General features: G+C 41.5%; 1 pseudogene; it reads left to right on the top strand.

Moving 5' to 3' along the window:
- LOC119721443 overlaps positions 1 to 18,233 on the top strand; it is a 34,729-nt pseudogene that overhangs the window by 11,709 nt on the left and 4,787 nt on the right.

The raw sequence follows: 18,233 nt of genomic DNA, 5'->3' as shown, positions 1-18,233 counted from the left end.
CTCGAGAAGTGTAGTGTCCACTGAGCTGAAACTTCAACAGGTTATAGTTTTAAACGTACGTCTTTGGATTTTGAGTGCTGGTATTATTGGAAACGAACAAAATACATAAAAAGCAAATGATCACCTATGCCTTTAAACAAGGACTGAAAAAAACCCAATTCTGCAGTACATGCGTGTATTTTTGAACTTTGCTGCAGGTTTAGATTAGCACAAAAAGCGATAAAGTTGTATAGCGTGTAGTAATCTGGCCTGTAGCTTTTAGTACTTCACCCCAAATAAATTGTCAAGGGGCGGGTGGGTTTGGGGGTATTTGATGGGGCTGGGGTTGAGTGAAGGCGTCGGGGGCATCCCCCCCCCCCCCGAAAATTTTGAAATCTACCATGAGAATAAATAAAGGAACTTTATCATTCCATTTACTATTTTTGGCCCCATTTCACTAGTAGGCTTATCATAACACTATAGTCAGCTGAACAGGGGGGGGGGAGGTTGCAGCAATACCCGTACCCCCCCCACCCTATAAAGTCTCATTCTGTTGTTTCTCTGTATATATTATTGACATTCAATGGCAAACAATCCACAGGACACTTCACGCAGATGGTTTGGAAAGGATCTAGAGAGTTTGGCATCGGGAAGGCGATCACGAAGGACGGTAAGGTGCTGATCGTTGGCCAGTACCGACCGCCAGGCAACGTGGTCGGACGGTATGAGGAGAACGTGTTCCCCCGGCCGGACGGCTACATACCGCCGCCTACCGCCGCACAAACCTCTAAGGTGAGGTATTTCGTCATCTCCTAAACAAACCTTTTAAAAATTCAATAATGTGGGAGGAGTTTACAGGATTGAGGACTGGGTATCCCAGCCGCTATTATATCGTTTATGTGGGGCTTAGTGTCCCTTGAAAGTAAGTACGAAGAATGTGCACGTTGACTTTCTCCCCGACGCAAAGTCCATCGTATACAAAAAGTCATGTATACATGCGGTACTCGCAGTTACATCAGATACGAACCAGCCAGCCGACCCCAGCAAGCTCGGTAGTCGAGTGGTTAGACGTCTGCACTAGTAAACGTCTAACCACTCGACCCACGAACCCACGACCTCCTGATCGTGGGTTCGAGTCCCACCAGAGTATTGAAGCTTCTCGCAAGTCCTAGGAAAACACTGAGTATACAGCGTTCATAAAAGTATACGTCTGTGAAGGGCAAAACCCAATATAAAATTTGCACACGGTTTTATGTATTTTTGACGAATGGGAAGCCTCCTATAGCAAAACCATACATCTACAGAGAGTTAACAAATATGCGTTTTGTTTGCTTATGGAACGCTGTTTCGCTTTGTTGTTTTTTCACTGAAGATGGAAAATAAAGTGGTTTCCAAACACTTCTTTTCTATAAAGATTTGTTTTCCAACAAAACGAAATTTGCGTTAAAGAAAGAATACAAAGATTTAGTAAAAATTAAATACGTTTAGCTGTATGGGGTTGAACAGTTAAAATAACATTATAATTTGGAATAACACCAATGCTAATGTTTTTGTGCTTGCTTTATAGGACACAGACTGACTTTTTCTTTGAACCCCAATACTTTAATCTCATTTAAAGATCTGACTTTAATCTGATTTAATCTATTTAAATGCTTAATTGATTTTAATTTGAAAGGTCACTCGAGTTGTCCGTAATACGCAGTACGTCACCGAGGAACCACCAAAAACTGTGGAGTATGTTACCCGACAGGTATGTGACAGGAGCTCCCCTCCCCCTCCAAAAAGAGGCCTTTATTGTTGCTTTGTTGTCCAATTGGCAGTATACTTTAAGTATCATAGTAATAGTTGAGTCGTGTGATTTCGTCTGTGTTACTTTGTTTGCATCTCTGTTGATTTCATCAATGTTGATGAGTCGCAATTAATTTTTGAGCGAAAGTTTAATAACAGAGCGTTTACTTTTGTTGTGTTTTAAATTAGCTTTGTTATGAACATTTTGTTTAGTTTTGAGTTGACTTTCAAAATCGTTTATATACCCAGGTCGGTGGTGTCAAACTCAAGGATGCCGACTTGTCTCCCTCGGACCTTCGGACTTTCCAGCGGGACTGCCTGGAAGCCCACAACAAGTACCGGGCCCGCCACGGCGCACGCAGCCTGAGACGGTCGGAAGATCTGAACAAGCGAGCCCAGGACTGGGCCGCTCACCTCGCCAAGAAAGACGAGTTCAAGAACAGTGGCAACACCGATGTGGGAGAAAACATCGTGATGCATTACTCAAGTGCCAGCACTGCGTTTTCTGGTAGGTGTCAAACGAGTGAATTTATGGTTAAGAAATTAGACTGTAATTAAAAACCGGTTCAAATTCTTGCTATTAGTGTCAAATCCAAGACTTTCTCAAAAGTGCATGAAGCTTGGAAGCCCAAATACTTAAACAATGGAGACAATGACCAAAACGTTATTCACTCTGAGAATGCTCAATACATGGCTAGGTGCGTTGCGCTTATACGCGGACAACGCTAATGTTTACCAACGTTGGCAACGTTGGTCACGTTTGCGCAAGTGGGACCGACTGTTTGCCACAACGTTCGTAGCCTTTCGCCAAGGCCATCGTGGCTTAGAGTGGAGCAAAGATTAAGTCAGCACGCACGAGTGGCGAAGCCACGAGGCCTTTTCCAACATGATTTTGTTGAATTATTCCTAGTTTTTATGCAAATAAGAAGAGTGCTGAAAGGTTAACCAATCACAACATGGATGTCTAATGCCGCTGTGTCTAATGCCGGCAATTATGTTAAGCCACGATGGCCTTGGTGAAAGGCTACAACGTTGGTGAATGTCAGCAACGAAGGCGAACGGTCTTCCAATTCCTGAAGCGTTCGCACTGTTTTCAAGATGGCTGAGCTGAAATTCGCCTTTTTCTAGTTCTACATCAAAAATCCCTGGGAACCATGTAATATCACTACCAAAATTTCACTTCCAATCGAATTTAATTTTAAAAAGCTGTTTTTGACCAGTTTGCTATAAGAGCGCATTACGCAACAAATGCATGTTAACATAGTGCGGGATTAATGTTTACAGTTGTTTTCGATTTTAGGAAATGAAGCCACTGACATGTTTTACCGCCAGATCGACAAGTACAACTTCAAGAAACCCGGTTTCACGTCGGGTGCAGGTCAGGAAATCCTTCCATTAATAAGAACAATGTCGTTATGAGCACCTAGGGCCTCACTCATTTTGTATATGCAGTCTCTCATGTTTATGTTCTCAGACCGATATTTTAATTAAGAAAATGTCTTATCGAATGTTGGACTTCTTGAATTTCCAAAAGACAATCCACATAACAATAACACAGCTTATGTCATGCCATTGGTGAACACTGTCCAACATTCAGCCTGTCTAATATAGGCAACGGACAAAATAGGAGGGCACTACTTTGGATTGGGTAAAATTAGGTAAATATCAACCTCTTCTTCAGGGGTTCCTTTATTTGCAACCGCATTTCCTGTAGTAATCCCTGGGTGGGAAAGTTTCCTCCGGTATCCTGATTCGATACGGCTGCATATATAGCAACCAATTTTAACGCTCGCTGTGAATTATTACGTCCACTTCAACTCATACACAATCGCCCCTTTTCCGTTTTGCTTATTACAATAACAAATATGTAATGTGATACTGCATATTGGCTGGATAACATAGTTACTAAATTTGAAAAAACAAAAACAAATTCGTGTTTTCGGATCTTCCACCGCGACGAATCGATTCTTCTTTTACCCAAGACACCGCATACACAAACAAACGCAGATATATAAAGCACAACTATGCACCAGACTGTTCTTAATTAAGTTGCATACGTGTGCGAGACTTTTGAACATGCAGAAATGATTCATTACTAGGGGCCAATTTCACAGCGCTGCATGCTAAGCAAAAACATTTGCTTAGCACAAAAAGTCTGCCTTAAAGTAGTTTACCAGCCAAAGCTCCATGTGATTTTCATGCTATGGCAAACAACAGCTGTAACCTGCTTTTATAAGCCAGACTTTTTTGTATTAAGCAAATGTTTGTGCTTAGCAGCGCCGTGAAATTGGCCCCAGGTGGAGAGAGCAGGTAGTGGGAGGTATACTGCTCGATACCATGGGAACGAGGTTGGGTAAATTAACAGAAAAACGATTACCCAAACCGAATTCGCCCAACTCCATCATAGCTCAAAAAGGCTCAGTAGGACTACTATTTTTGATGGAAAATTATTGGTTTCTTCAGGTCACTTCACCCAGTTGGTCTGGAAAGACACCAAGGAGTTCGGCATAGGGAAAGCGATCACCAAGGAGGGAAAGGTCATCGTGGTGGCTTTCTACAGTCCCCCTGGCAACGTCATGGGACAGTTCGACACCCAGGTCTCCAAGTAGAAGTGAACTGATGAGACTGGCAGCGAGGAAACGTGAGATAGAGGGCAGCAGAGTAATCAATGTAGAGGGCGCCCGTCAAGTTATCAGGGAGTTCATTTGCGGTTGTCCAATTTATAACTATTTTGTTTCAATGCATTTATGTTTTCGCATTGCAAAGACCTCTTTCCAGAATTGTCTCTTAGTGTCCTGATAATTAAAACAGTACTATTTGTTATCTCTTCTAGTATTAGCTCATTTGTTTTTACATAGTATTCTTTCATAAAGGCCACATTCGGTCGAACTGATATTTTTTGGTCAAAAAATCAAAATAGACCAGCAGATTTGGACAAAATTTAGTTTTTTTCAGATTTTAATAAAAATATTAAGTTTTCGCTTAAACTGCTTCTTTTTAGAATCATTTTTTTTCTCCTAAAATTATAAGTATACCTATTATCATGTATAGGTGTAATATTTGTTATGGAATTGAAGTCGGGTATGATGAAATCCTTCGTGATTTAAAAATATTTTTGTTTTCATTTTTGTTTTTTAATCTGAATGTTTTTAATATGTGTTCATACCAAAATGTATTTCAGGTTGACTTTGTTGTTTGATAGGTGCTGTCACCATTTTTATGACCACGAAAACCTCGGGTTTAGCTTGTCCAACTGTCTTAATTATCTTGCAGTCTCGAAATCAACTACAGGATTGGATATCATTGTTCTTTTTGATTGAAAATGCTCCGGCTATACTGATAAAACCAGTATTATGCTTTCTGCACAAGACGTTTCCTTTCAATCAATATTTTCACTCACCTTTTTTGGTGCATATTTTATTCCCTTGCCCAAAAAAGTGTTTTGTAAAATAATGTCGAACGGCAGGTCAGTAAAGACCTTATATGGTCAGTATAGACCTTATACGTTACTTTGTTCTACTAGCCATCCGCGCTACTGAAACCGACTCTTAACTGTAGCCTGCGGGCATATTCACTATATCCCGCATGTTTTCTTTTCTCATAAACAACAATGTGCATACATGTAAAAACGTGTATCCTGAGGCAATCTTGTCAGTGTTTTTAATACACTGACACAAATAGATACAGGTTTGCTTTTCTGAATTCAAAGATTTATTTCTCCCTGTCCCGCATCATTCATCTTTGCTGCAGCCCATTCTTTTTTGACTCGCCAGCCAGGCTACATATGCATGAGTGGACCCTTTTGTGCATTCAGTGTTACTGGATCGAAATACCAAAATATGCCCTCTAAGATGGCTGCTACGCACATGGTCTTAAGGGTGTTTGAATTCGCACACGACATAATTATTTTAATGGGCATTAAAACAAGTTTAAGACATAACTCTGTCAAATTTTTATAAGTTTATGTGACTTAGCATGAGTTAAGAAAAGTCCTGGTTTTTAATTCATTAAACCATTGCTATCATGACGTCACACTACTGTTAAAAGTGTGGATTCGGATCTACGAATCGCTTACACTGGTCACAAAGTGTGGATTCGGAACGACGAATCTTTAGTAAAGTGTGGATTCGGAATTACGAATCCATACTTTGAACACGTCGGACAATTGTTCTCCATAATGAGCCTGAATAGGACCGTCTGTGTGAAAATTTGCTTTCCGAAAATTACCATTGCATCTTCACACACTGTCAGATTCTCCGCCGTCACTGCAAAATCTACTTTTATTAGTCAGAAAGAAATCGTCGTCTGAACTATCCATTTTGACGTAAGGAGCCTATAGACACAAAATGACATGGTTGTACGGGTGTGGCGATACACATGCTAAACACGCCAGGAAACAATGTTGCAACCTGCCGCCACTTCCGCGCTTGTGTACAAAGTCTATGGAGAGTCATTTCAAGTATTTCCCAACACAATTGGAAACATTTCTCAGTCCCAGATTCATGTCTTATCGTCATTTTTGCAACAAACTACCTTCATTGAGATGATATATGAAGAAAAAAGTGGCGTCAGGTTGCAACATTCTTTCCAATATTTCTGTTGACGCAATGGTTTAAGTTGAAGAATACACTCGCAAGTGTGGAATCTTAATTTACGAATTCACGAGGCGCTTCGCGCCTCGTGAATTCTTCAATTACGAATCCACACTTTCTCGTGTATTCTCCTTAACTGAATATGTTGAAATTATTTTTTTTTTTACAGACAGTGCTGCACTTATAGTAATTAGGTAGGGCCTATACATTTTGCTTTCTTTTTGTTCATTACCTTCTTAAGAAACAATAAAGAAATATGCATAGAATAAAAATTCTCACCGTTTTGAAAGCACTATATCCGCGAGTTCCAGTATTGAATTATTAAAAGTGTCTACTGTAATTATACTATTTTTTTTTTATTATTCAATTCCCTGGTTCTGTATCTGGATCTTCGTGTTACACTTCGACAAAACGGCTACCCGCATTACATCAGAGTTGCAGCGCATGCCGCTGTTCCTGCTTTTCATCCTAAATAACTTTGTTGTTTACAAATGGAAATAAACCAAAATATCAGATCATGTAAACACGGCATAACAACATCTATGGAGCGAGTTTTATCAGTTTTGTTCAAGCGGGTGAGATTTAAACGCCATAAAAAATGCTCACTCATTACAGAATCTGCCGCTTTCAACTCATGTCCTCCAATGTCGATACAGCGCTGGAGACGGTGGCGGAAGGCACGTACTGCAGCCGAAAGCTTCTGAAGGGATGCAGGATCACCCCTGATGTCATTGTACACCTCCATATATTGTTTGGCGCGACACACGATCGCGGAGGTGTGCAATGACATCAGGGGTGATCCTGAATTCCTTCATCAGCTTTCGGCCGTAGCACACGCCTTCCGCCACCGTCTCCAGCGCTATATCGATATTCTGAATGTGATTGTTTGTTTTCGTGGTGGAAATATACGGAACCTGCTGGGGAATTAATTTAACACTTTTTTAGGCATTTGATGTCGTCGGGGACAAATTTTTATTTATATGCATTGATTGGATTAAGCAGGCTGCATATTTTCTTTCGTTCATTTTAGCTGATTTGATTATTATTTTGTTTTTGTTATAAACGTTATTTTTGTATTCTCGAGCAATTAAAAAAATTATTTTAGAATGATTACAGTATACAAGCCCTCGATATAACAAATTAATCATTCTTGCAATTGCCTTCGGATATAAAAAAAAAATAAAACAAAAAGTTATGTGGCGATGGCCAAGTCTTCAGGAGTCGGACTTATGACCCTAACTTAATGAGCCCCTTACCGACTTCCATATAGAACTCTTCTGGGACTCGGTACCCGGCCCACCACACCTCCTTCCCTGTCCATCCATGTAACTCGAAAGTCAGGCACCATAAAGGGAGGAAACGAGGTGGCACCCTAAGCCTTGCTGCCGAGTCAGCAAAAGAACCCCGTACCTATACGCAGACGCCAACCTGGACTTCGCAGACAGTCCCAACTTGTGAGTCAGCTTACCGACCGACCGAGCTAACTGCTGTTGGTAAATGACGACGGAAATTAATACTCTTAACTTAAATGACACGGCCGCGTGCGTGGAAAACAAAATATGGCACCATGGGGATTCGAACCCCAAACCTTGGGTCCGCTGTCTGACAGCATAACCACTAGGCTATTTAGGCGCCTTTCTATCTCCCGCGTTTTAAAACATAATGAATTGTATTCTGTGGCGATAATCGGGCTTTGATTTCCGCAGTGGACTCGTCACTTTGTTTTTCAAAGCCAGCTGCGCGAAACTGCAGCACGCCAAGCTGTTTACATGAATGCTCAGTGTTACGTCACTCTTTTCTATACATTCATTCGTATAAAAGCACTTGACTATTCAGAGTCGCTCTCGTCCGTACGAGCAATTAACCTTGCAGGCTTGCCCCGTTCTGCCCTCGTCCGGCATCGCGCTGATATTCCTTCTGCAGGGAGTGAAATTTAGGAAGTTCATAATAATCCCCTTCTTCATAATTATACACAGTGAGCTATACTGACCGGTTTACATAATATTAGGCCCAAAAAAAAATAAGTCGGTCTCTGGTCAGCGCGCGCGTCGATTTTAAGCATGCGCGTCGATCTTTTTTTTTTCCAAAATGTTCCGCGGTAGCTCCAACAGCGCCCTTTATTTCCGCATCTCCTCATTTTTTTTTACCAAAGAGCACCAAGGAATGGGAAATTGCACCAAGGCAAATGATCGAAAGCACCAAGGCAAATTATGGAGGCCACCAATGTACATGAGGACACCAAAAAAGCAAAATAGTACCCACCTTGTCTGTACAATCCAAGCTGAAGAAAAAAAAAACAGGAAAAAAAAAAAAAGCCGCGTGGCCGCGTCAATTCCGGAACTTTGGTCTGACCAGAGAGCGATTTTTTTTTTTTTTTTGGCCTTAACGAAGCATTTTTTTAAAATTTTAATTCAACTCCCTTCACTTGGAAAATTCATCTTTTCTTGTAATTACGCCACGTCTAGGGAATGGTATACGATGGTAATATAGTCGGAATTGTGACCGACTGGTCCGTTCCAACGCACTAAATTTTGACTTGGATTCTTATAGCCTCAAAGAAGATATTTGACACCTGAAATTCTTTGGAGAACAGTGCCTAATTTACAGAAGTCGGGATATATTTATTCCCATATTTTATTATATTTAAAAAAAAAATCGAAAAGTGTATGTATGTTGGGGATTCTAACAACTTAATTTAAAGATCATCAATACTGAGGTTTTTGCATGCAAGATGAGACCTGATGATTATGTGGAAACGATCAATGCGTGAAACTTAAAAAAGGGTATATGGCATGGGCGGCGGAACGCTTTTCAAACTGGGGGGGGGGGGCAACACCAAAAAGGGGCACTTGCTCAGAAAAAGGGGGCACCTTCCGTCGGTGTGAAAGTGGAGGAAAAGAATATGGTCCCGTTCATTTCACTATAAACCTATATGACGTGAACAAATTATGAATACGTTGTCCATCTTGCTCTTTGTGCTTCTTTTACCAAATTATGTAGAGAGGTCATTTTTTTTGTTATCGCGAGAGGGGCACTGTTGCTTTTGATGGACAGTTCAGTGACCATTTTATTCACGTGAAGAGCACTGTTATTTTTTTAGGGGCCAGTTTTCCATGTTGAGAGGGGGCACAATTTTAATGTTGCGAGCGGGGCACTAATTGTGCTATCGAGGGGCAGTTTTCCATCTCGAGAGGTTATCGCAAGTGGAGCACTATTGTTTTTGATGGCAAATGTCCCATCTCGAGAGGCGGGGCACAGTTTTATTATTGCGAGAGGGCTATTTGTGCTTTCGAGGGGTACCGGTATAGTTTTCTATCTCGAGAAGGAGCACAATCTTGTTAATGCAAGAGGGGTATATTGTGTTTTGAGGGGCAGTTTTGCATTACAAGGACAAGTTTATCTGCGCGATCATATGCTTTCATATCGTGTGCGTTTGATGCAGGGCAGTTTTGTTTTCATGTCGAGGGGGCATATTAACCGCGAAGGGGGCCCTTTTGTTGGCCTGGGAAAATCTTGGGGGGGGGGGGAGTGGAAAGTGCCCCCCCCCCCTTCCCTTCCCGGTTCCGCCGGCCCCTGGTATATGTCGGCCATTTGGGTCTTTCATTATGGCATCATAAGTTACTCAGTCATTCATGCTTCATAACATGGTATTTAAGTAAGGATGCGTGTAAGTAGAATCCCCCGAAATACATTTTTCGAAAAAATTAATAAAACAAATACCAAAATATTTGAATAAACATATTACACGTCAGCTTTTACGATTCATGCAAATAAGGAATCCCTCCCAAAAGAATTCCAGGTGTCACTCCTTCTAAAAAATCTTCTTTAAGGCTTAACAATCTATTTGCCAAGTTTGGTGCTTTGGACCAGTCGGTGCGATCTTGTCTAAAATTGGATCAAATTAAGCCACATGACTAATAATCAAACTAGGCCTACAATAAACAATAATATACAAGAAACTTGTATCGCATTAAAATATAACATCATTATAATCTGTAGTAGAAAAAAATGGCTTAGCCTAATTCATTGCGAAAGAGAAAATACCGCAGATTTTGAACTTTAAGCAATTTTATTTCTTTATTTTTATATTTGTCTTATTGTAATCTTTACCGAGAGTATAGTCCATTTCAGTAAAAAAAACCCAGTAACTGCTTTCCAAAAGATTATTATTATGTTTCGCTCGTACCCATACCCGGCTACCCTCCGGCCACCCACATAAAATGCTAGTGTCACTGTCACGACCACGGCCGTCAAAGGAACTTTATCATTCCATTTATTATTTTTGGCCCCATTTTACTAGTAGGCTTATCATAACACTCAGCTGAACAGGGGGGAGGGGGGGGGGGGGAGGGGGAGGAGGTTGCAGCAATGCCCGTACCCCCCCCCCCCTATACAGTCTCATTCTGTTGTTTCCCTGTATATATTATTGACATTCAATGGCAAAACAATCCACAGGACACTTCACGCAGATGGTTTGGAAAGGATCTAGATAGTTTGGCATCGGGAGGGCGATCACGAAGGACGGTAAGGTGCTGATCGTTGGCCAGTACCGACCGCCAGGCAACGTGGTCGGACGGTACGAGGAGAACGTGTTCCCCCGGCCGGATGGCTACATACCGCCGCCTACCGCCGCACAAACCTCTAAGGTGAGGCATTTCGTCATCTCCTAAACAAACCTTTTAAAAATTCAATAATGTGGGAGGAGTTTACAGGATTGAGGACTGGGTATCCCAGCCGCTATTATATCGTTTATGTGGGGCTTAGTGTCCATTGAAAGTAAGTACGAAGAATGTGCACGTTGACTTTCTCCCAGACGCAAAGTCCATCGTATACAAAAAGTCATGTAGTTATACGGTACTCGCAGTTAAATCAGATACGAAACCAGCCAGCCGACCCCAGCAAGCTCGGTAGTCGAGTGGTTAGACGTCTGCACTAGTAAACGTCTAACCACTCGACCCACGAACCCACGACCTCCTGATCGTGGGTTCGAGTCCCACCAGAGTATTGAAGCTTCTCGCAAGTCCTCGGAAAACACTGAGTATACAGCGTTCATAAAAGTATACGTCTGTGAAGGGCAAAACCCAATATAAAATGTGCACACGGTTTTATGTATTTTTGACGAATGGGAAGCCTCCTATAGCAAAACCATACATCTACAGAGAGTTAACAAATATGTGTTTTGTTTGCTTATGGAACGCTGTTTCGCTTCGTTGTTTTTTCACTGAAGATGGAAAATAAAGTGGTTTCCAAACACTTCTTTTCTATAAAGAGGCCTTTATTGTTGCTTTGTTGTCCAATTGGCAGTATACTTTACGTACAGTTTGTAAGTAATAGTTGAGTCGTGTGATTTCGTCTGTGTTACTTTGTTTGCATCTCTGTTGATTTCACCAATGTTGATGAGTCGCAGTTAATTTTTGAGCGGAAAACAAACTAACACAGGAACCTTTTCGTCAACCCACAATTTCGAAAGAGTGTGAGATGTGAAATTTGAACCTATACGAAGTTTAATAATAGAGCGTTTATTTTTGTTGTGTTTTAAATTAGCTTTATTATGAACATTTTGTCTAGTTTTGAGTTGACTTTCAAAATCGTTTATATACCCAGGTCGGTGGTGTCAAACTCAAGAATGCGGACTTGTCTCCCTCGGACCTTCGGACTTCCCAGCGGGACTGCCTGGAAGCCCACAACAAGTACCGGGCCCGCCACGGCGCACGCAGCCTGAGACGGTCGGAAGATCTGAACAAGCGAGCCCAGGACTGGGCCGCTCACCTCGCCAAGAAAGACGAGTTCAAGAACAGTGGCAACACCGATGTGGGAGAAAACATCGTGATGCATTACTCAAGCGCCAGCACTGCGTTTTCTGGTAGGTGTCAAACGAGTGAATTTATGGTTAATTTAGAAATTAGACTGTAATTAAAAACCGGTTCAAATTATTCCTATTGGTGTCAAATCCAAGACTTTCTCTAAAGTGAATGAAGGTTGGAAGACCAAGTACTTAAAACAATGGAGACGATGACCAAAACGTTATTCACTCTGAGAATGCTCAATACATGGCTAGGTGCGTTGCGCTTATACGCGGACAACGCTAATGTTTACCAACGTTGGCAACGTTGGTAACGTTTGCGCAAGTGGGACCGACTATTTGCCACAACGTTGGTAGCCTTTCGCCAAGGCCATCGTGGCTTAGAGTGGAGCAAAGATTAAGTCAGCACGCACGAGTGGCGAAGCCACGAGGCCTTTTCCAACATGATTTTGTTGAATTATTCCTAGTTTTTATGCAAATAAGAAGAGTGCTGAAAGGTTAACCAATCACAACGCTGATGTCTAATGCCGCTTTGTCTAATGCCGGCAATTATGTTAAGCCACGATGGCCTTGGTGAAAGGCTACAACGTTGGTGAATGTCAGCAACGAAGGCGAACGGTCTTCCAATTCCTGAAGCGTTCGCACTGTTTTCAAGATGGCCGAGCTGAAATTCGCCTTTTTCTAGTTCTACATCAAAAATCTCTGGGAACCACGTAATATCACTACCAAAATTTCACTTCTAATCGAATTTAATTTTAAAAAGCTGTTTTTGACCAGTTTGCTATAAGAGCGCATTACGCAACAAATGCATGTTAACATAGTGCGGGATTAATGTTTATAGTTGTTTTCTATTTCAGGGAATGAAGCCACTGACATGTTTTACCGCCAGATCGACAAGTACAACTTCAAGAAACCCGGTTTCACGTCGGGTGCAGGTCAGGAAATCCTTCCATTCACAAATAAGAACAATGTTGTTATGAGCACCTAGGGCCCCACTCATTTTGCATATGCAGTCTCTCATGTTTATGTTCTCAGACCAAAATTTTAATTTAGAAAATGTCTTATCGAATGTTGGACTTCTTGAATTTCCAACAGACAATCCACTGACAATAGCACAGCTTATGTCATGCCATTGCTGAACACTGTCCAACATTCAGCCTGTCTAATATAGGCGACGGACAAAATAGGAGGGCACTACTTTGGATTGGGTAAAATTAGGTAAACTCTCGTCCTCAGGGGTTACTTTATTTTCAACCGCGTTTCCAGTAGTAATCCCTGGGTGGGAAAGTTTCTTCCGGTATCCTGATTCGATACGGCCGCATATATAGCAACTAATTTTAACGCTCGCTGTGAATTATTACGTCCACTTCAACTCATAAACAATCGCACCTTTTCCGTTTTGCTTATTAGAATAACAAATATGTAATGTGATACTGCATATTGGCTGGATAACATTGTAACATAGTTACTAAATTTGAAAAACAAATTCGTGTTTTCGGATCTCCCACCGCGACGAATCGATTCTTCTTTTACCCAAGACACCGCATACACAAACAAACGCAGATAATTATATAAAGCACAACTATGCACCAGACTGTTCCTAAGTTGCATACGTGTGCGAGACTTTTGAACATGCAGAAATGATTTATTACTAGGGGCCAATTTCACGGCGCTGCATGCTAAGCAAAAACATTTGCTTAGCACAAAAAAAGTCTGGCTTAAAGCAGTTTACCAGCCAAAACTCCATGTGATTTTCATGCTATAGCAAACAACTACAGCTGTAACCTGCTTTTATAAGCCAGACTTTTTTGTGTTAAGCAAATGTTTGTGCTTAGCAGCGCCGTGAAATTGGCCCCAGGTGGAGAGAGCAGGTAGTGGGAGGTATAAGAAAAGTCCTGGTTTTTAATTCATTTAAACCATTGCTATGACGTCACACTATTGTTAAAAGTGTGAATTCGGATCTACGAATCGCTTACACTGGTCACAAAGTGTGGATTCGGAACGACGAATCTTTAGTAAAGTGTGGATTCGGAATTACGAATCCACACTTTGAACACGTCGGACAATAAATTGTTCTCCATAATGAGCCTGAATAGGACCGTCTGTGTGAAAATTTGCTTTCCGAAAATTACCATTGCATTGCATCTTCACACACTGTCAGATTCTCCGCCGTCACTGCAAAATCTACTTTTATTAGTCAGAAAGAAATCGTCGTCTGAACTATCCATTTTGACGTAAGGAGCCTATAGACACAAAATGACATGGTTGTACGGGTGTGGCGATACACATGCTAAACACGCCAGGAAAAAATGTTGCAACCTGCCGCCACTTCCGCGCTTGTGTACAAAATCTACGGAGAGTCATTTCGAGTATTTCCCAACACAATTGGAAACATTTCTCAGTCCCAGATTCATGTCTTATCGTCATTTTTGCAACAAATTACCTTCATTGAGATGATATATGAAGAAAAAAGTGGCGTCAGGTTGCAACATTCTTTCCAATATTTCTGTTGACGCAATGGTTTAAGTCGAAGAATACACTCGCAAGTGTGGATTCTTAAATTACGAATCTGAATATATTGAAATTATTTTTTTTACAGACAGTGCTGTACTTGTAGTAATTAGGTAGGGCCTATATATTTTGCTTTCTTTTTGTTCATTACCTTCTTAAGAAACAATAAAGAAATATGCATAGAATAAACATTCTCACCGTTTTGAAAGCACTATATCCGCGAGTTCCAGTATTGAATTATTAAAAGCGTCTACTGTAATTATTATTATTATTATTTTTTTTAAATAATTCAATTCCCTGGTTCTGTATCTGGATCTTGAAGTTACACTTCGACAAAACGGCTACCCGCTTTACATCAGAGTTGCAGCGCATGCCGCTGTTCCTGCTTCTGATCCTGAATAACTTTTTTGTTTACAAATGGAAATAAACCAAAATATCAGATCATGTAAACACGGCATGACAACATTTATGGAGCGAGTTTCATCAGTTTTGTTCAAGCGGGTGAGATTTAAACGCCATAAAAAAATGCTCACTCATTACAGAATCTGCCGTTTTCAACTTGGTGTCCTCCAATGTCGATACAGCGCTGGAGGCGGTGGCGGAAGGCGCGTACTGCTGCCGAAAGCTTTTGAAGGAATGCAGGATCACCCCTGATGTCATTGTAGCCTACACCTCCATATATTGTTTGGCGCAACACGCGATCGAGGGGGTGTGCAATGACATCAGGGGTGATCCTGAATTCCTTCATCAGCTTTCGGCCGTAGCACACGCCTTCCGCCACCGTCTCCAGCGCTGTATCGACATTCTGAATGTGATTATTTGTTTTCGTGGTGGAAATATACGGAAACTGCTGGGGAATTAATTTAACACTTTTTTAGGCATTTGGTGTCGTCGGAGACAAGTTTTTATTATAAGATTAAAAACTATAAGATTTAAATACACCCCCCCCCCCTGCAGTCTGGGATCAGGGAACAGGCCAGAACAAGGTATGCGCATAGGTATACTGAGCATGTACATGCAGTTTTGCGACAATGAAATAAAAACATTATAACTGGATTGAATTTTGTATTTTCGAGCAATTTTAAAAATTAATTTCGAACGATAACAGTACAAGCTCTCAATATAACAAATTAATCATTCTTGCAATTGTCCTCCGATAGAAAAGAACGAAAATAAAACAAAAAGTTATGTGGCGATAGCCAAGTCTTCAGGAGTCGGACTTATGACCCTAACTCAATGAGCCCCTTACCGACTTCCATATAGAACTCTTCTGGGACTCGGTACCCGGCCCACCACACCTCCTTCCCTGTCCATCCATGTAACTCGAAAGTCAGGCACCATAAAGGGAGGAAACGAGGTGGCACCCTAAGCCTTGCTGCCGAGTCAGCAAAAGAACCCCGTACCTATACGCAGACGCCAACCTGGACTTCGCAGACAGTCCCAACTTGTGAGTCAGCTTACCGACCGACCGAGCTAACTGCTGTTGGTGAATGACGACGGGAAATTAATACTCTTAACTTAAATGACACGGCCGCGTGCGTGGAAAACAAAATATGGCACCATGGGGATTCGAACCCCAAACCTTGGGTCCGCTGTCTGACAGCATAACCACTAGGCTATTTAGGCGCCTTTCTATCTCCCGCGTTTTAAAACATAATGAATTGTATTCTGTGGCGATAAGATCGGGCTTTGATTTCCGCAGTGGACTCGTCACTTTGTTTTTCAAAGCTAGCTGCGCGAAACTGCATTGCGCCAGGCTGTTCACATGAATGCTCAGTGTTACGTCACTCTTTTCTATACATTCATTCGTATAAAAGCACTTGACTATTCAGAGTCACTCTCGTCCGTACGAGCAATTAACCTTGCAGGCTTGCCCCGTTCTGCCCTCGTCCGGCATCGCGCTGATATTCCTACTGCAGGAAGTGAAATTTAGGAAGTTCATAATAATCCCCTTCTTCATAATTATAAACAGTGAGCTATACTGACCGGTTTACATAATATTAACGAAGCTTTTTTTTTTTTAAATTTTAATTCAACTCCCTTCACTTGGAAAATTCATCTTTTCTTGTAATTACGCCAAGTCTAGGGAATGGTTTACGATGGCAATATAGTCGGAATTGTGACCGACTGGTCCGTTCCAACGCACTAAATTTTGACTTGGATTCTTATAGCCTCAAAGAAGATATTTGACACCTGAAATTCTTTGGAGAACAGTGCCTAATTTGCAGAAGTCGGGATATATTTATTCCCATATTTTATTATATTTAAAAAAAAAAAATCGAAAAGTGTATGTATGTTGGGGATTCTAACAACTTAATTTAAAGATCATCAATACTGAGGTTTTTGCATGCAAGATGAGACCTGATGATTATGTGGAAACGATCAATGCGTGCAACTTAAAAAAGGGTATATGGCATGGGAGGCGGAACGCTTTTCAAACTGGGGGGGGGGGGGGCAACACCAAAAAGGGGCACTTGCTCAGAAATAGGGGGCACCTTCCGTCGGTGTGAAAGTGGAGGAAAAGAATATGGTCCCGTTCATTTCACTATAAACCTATATGACGTGGAACAAATTATGAATACGTTGTCCATCTTGCTCTTTGTGCTTCTTTTACCAAATTATGTAGAGAGGTCATTTTTTGTGTTATCGCGAGAGTGGCACTGTTGCTTTTGATGGACAGTTCAGTGACCATTTTATTCACGTGAAGAGCACTGTTATTTTTTGAGGGGCCAGTTTTCCATCTTGAGAGGGGGCACAATTTTAATGTTGCGAGCGGGGCACTAATTGTGCTATCGAGGGGCAGTTTTCCATCTCGAGAGGTTATCGCAAGTAGAGCACTATTGTTTTTGATGGCCAATTTCCCATCTCGAGAGGCGGGGCACAGTTTTATTATTGCGAGAGGGGTATTTGTGCTTTCGAGGGCTACCGGTAGTTTTCTATCTCGAGAAGGAGCACAATCTTGTTAATGCAAGAGGGGTATAATGTGTTTTGAGAGGCAGTTTTGCATTACAAGGACAAGTTTATCTGCGCGATCATATGCTTTCATATCGTGTGCGTTTGATGCAGGGCAGTTTTGTTTTCATCTCGAGGGGGTATTAATTTTAACCGCGAAGGGGGCACTTTTGTTGGCCTGGGGAAATCTGGGGGGGGGGGGGGGGGTGGGGTGGAGAGAAAGTGCCCCCCTGCCCCCCCCCCCCCTCCCTTCCCGGTTCCGCTGCCCCTGGTATATGTCGGCCATTTGGATCTTTCATTATGTTCTCAGTTACTCAGTCACTCATGCTTCATAAAATGGTATTTAAGTAAGGATGCGTGTAAGTAGAATCCCCCGAAATACATTTTTCGAAAAAATAAATAAAACAAATACCAAAATATTTGAATAAACATGTTACACGTCAGCTTTTACGATTCATGCAAATAAGGAATCCCTCCCAAAAGAATTCCAGGTGTCACTCCTTCTAAAAAATCTTCTTTAAGGCTTAACAATCGTTTTGCCAAGTTTGGTGCTTTGGACCAGTCGGTGCGATCTTGTCTAAAATTTGATCATATTAAGCCACATGACT

The sequence above is a fragment of the Patiria miniata genome, unplaced genomic scaffold (genome assembly GCF_015706575.1).
Source record: "Patiria miniata isolate m_02_andy unplaced genomic scaffold, ASM1570657v1 HiC_scaffold_13, whole genome shotgun sequence".
NCBI lineage: Eukaryota > Metazoa > Echinodermata > Asteroidea > Valvatida > Asterinidae > Patiria > Patiria miniata.
The sequence above is the reverse complement of the archived record's forward strand: the minus strand, read 5'-3'. Positions and strand labels throughout refer to the sequence as shown.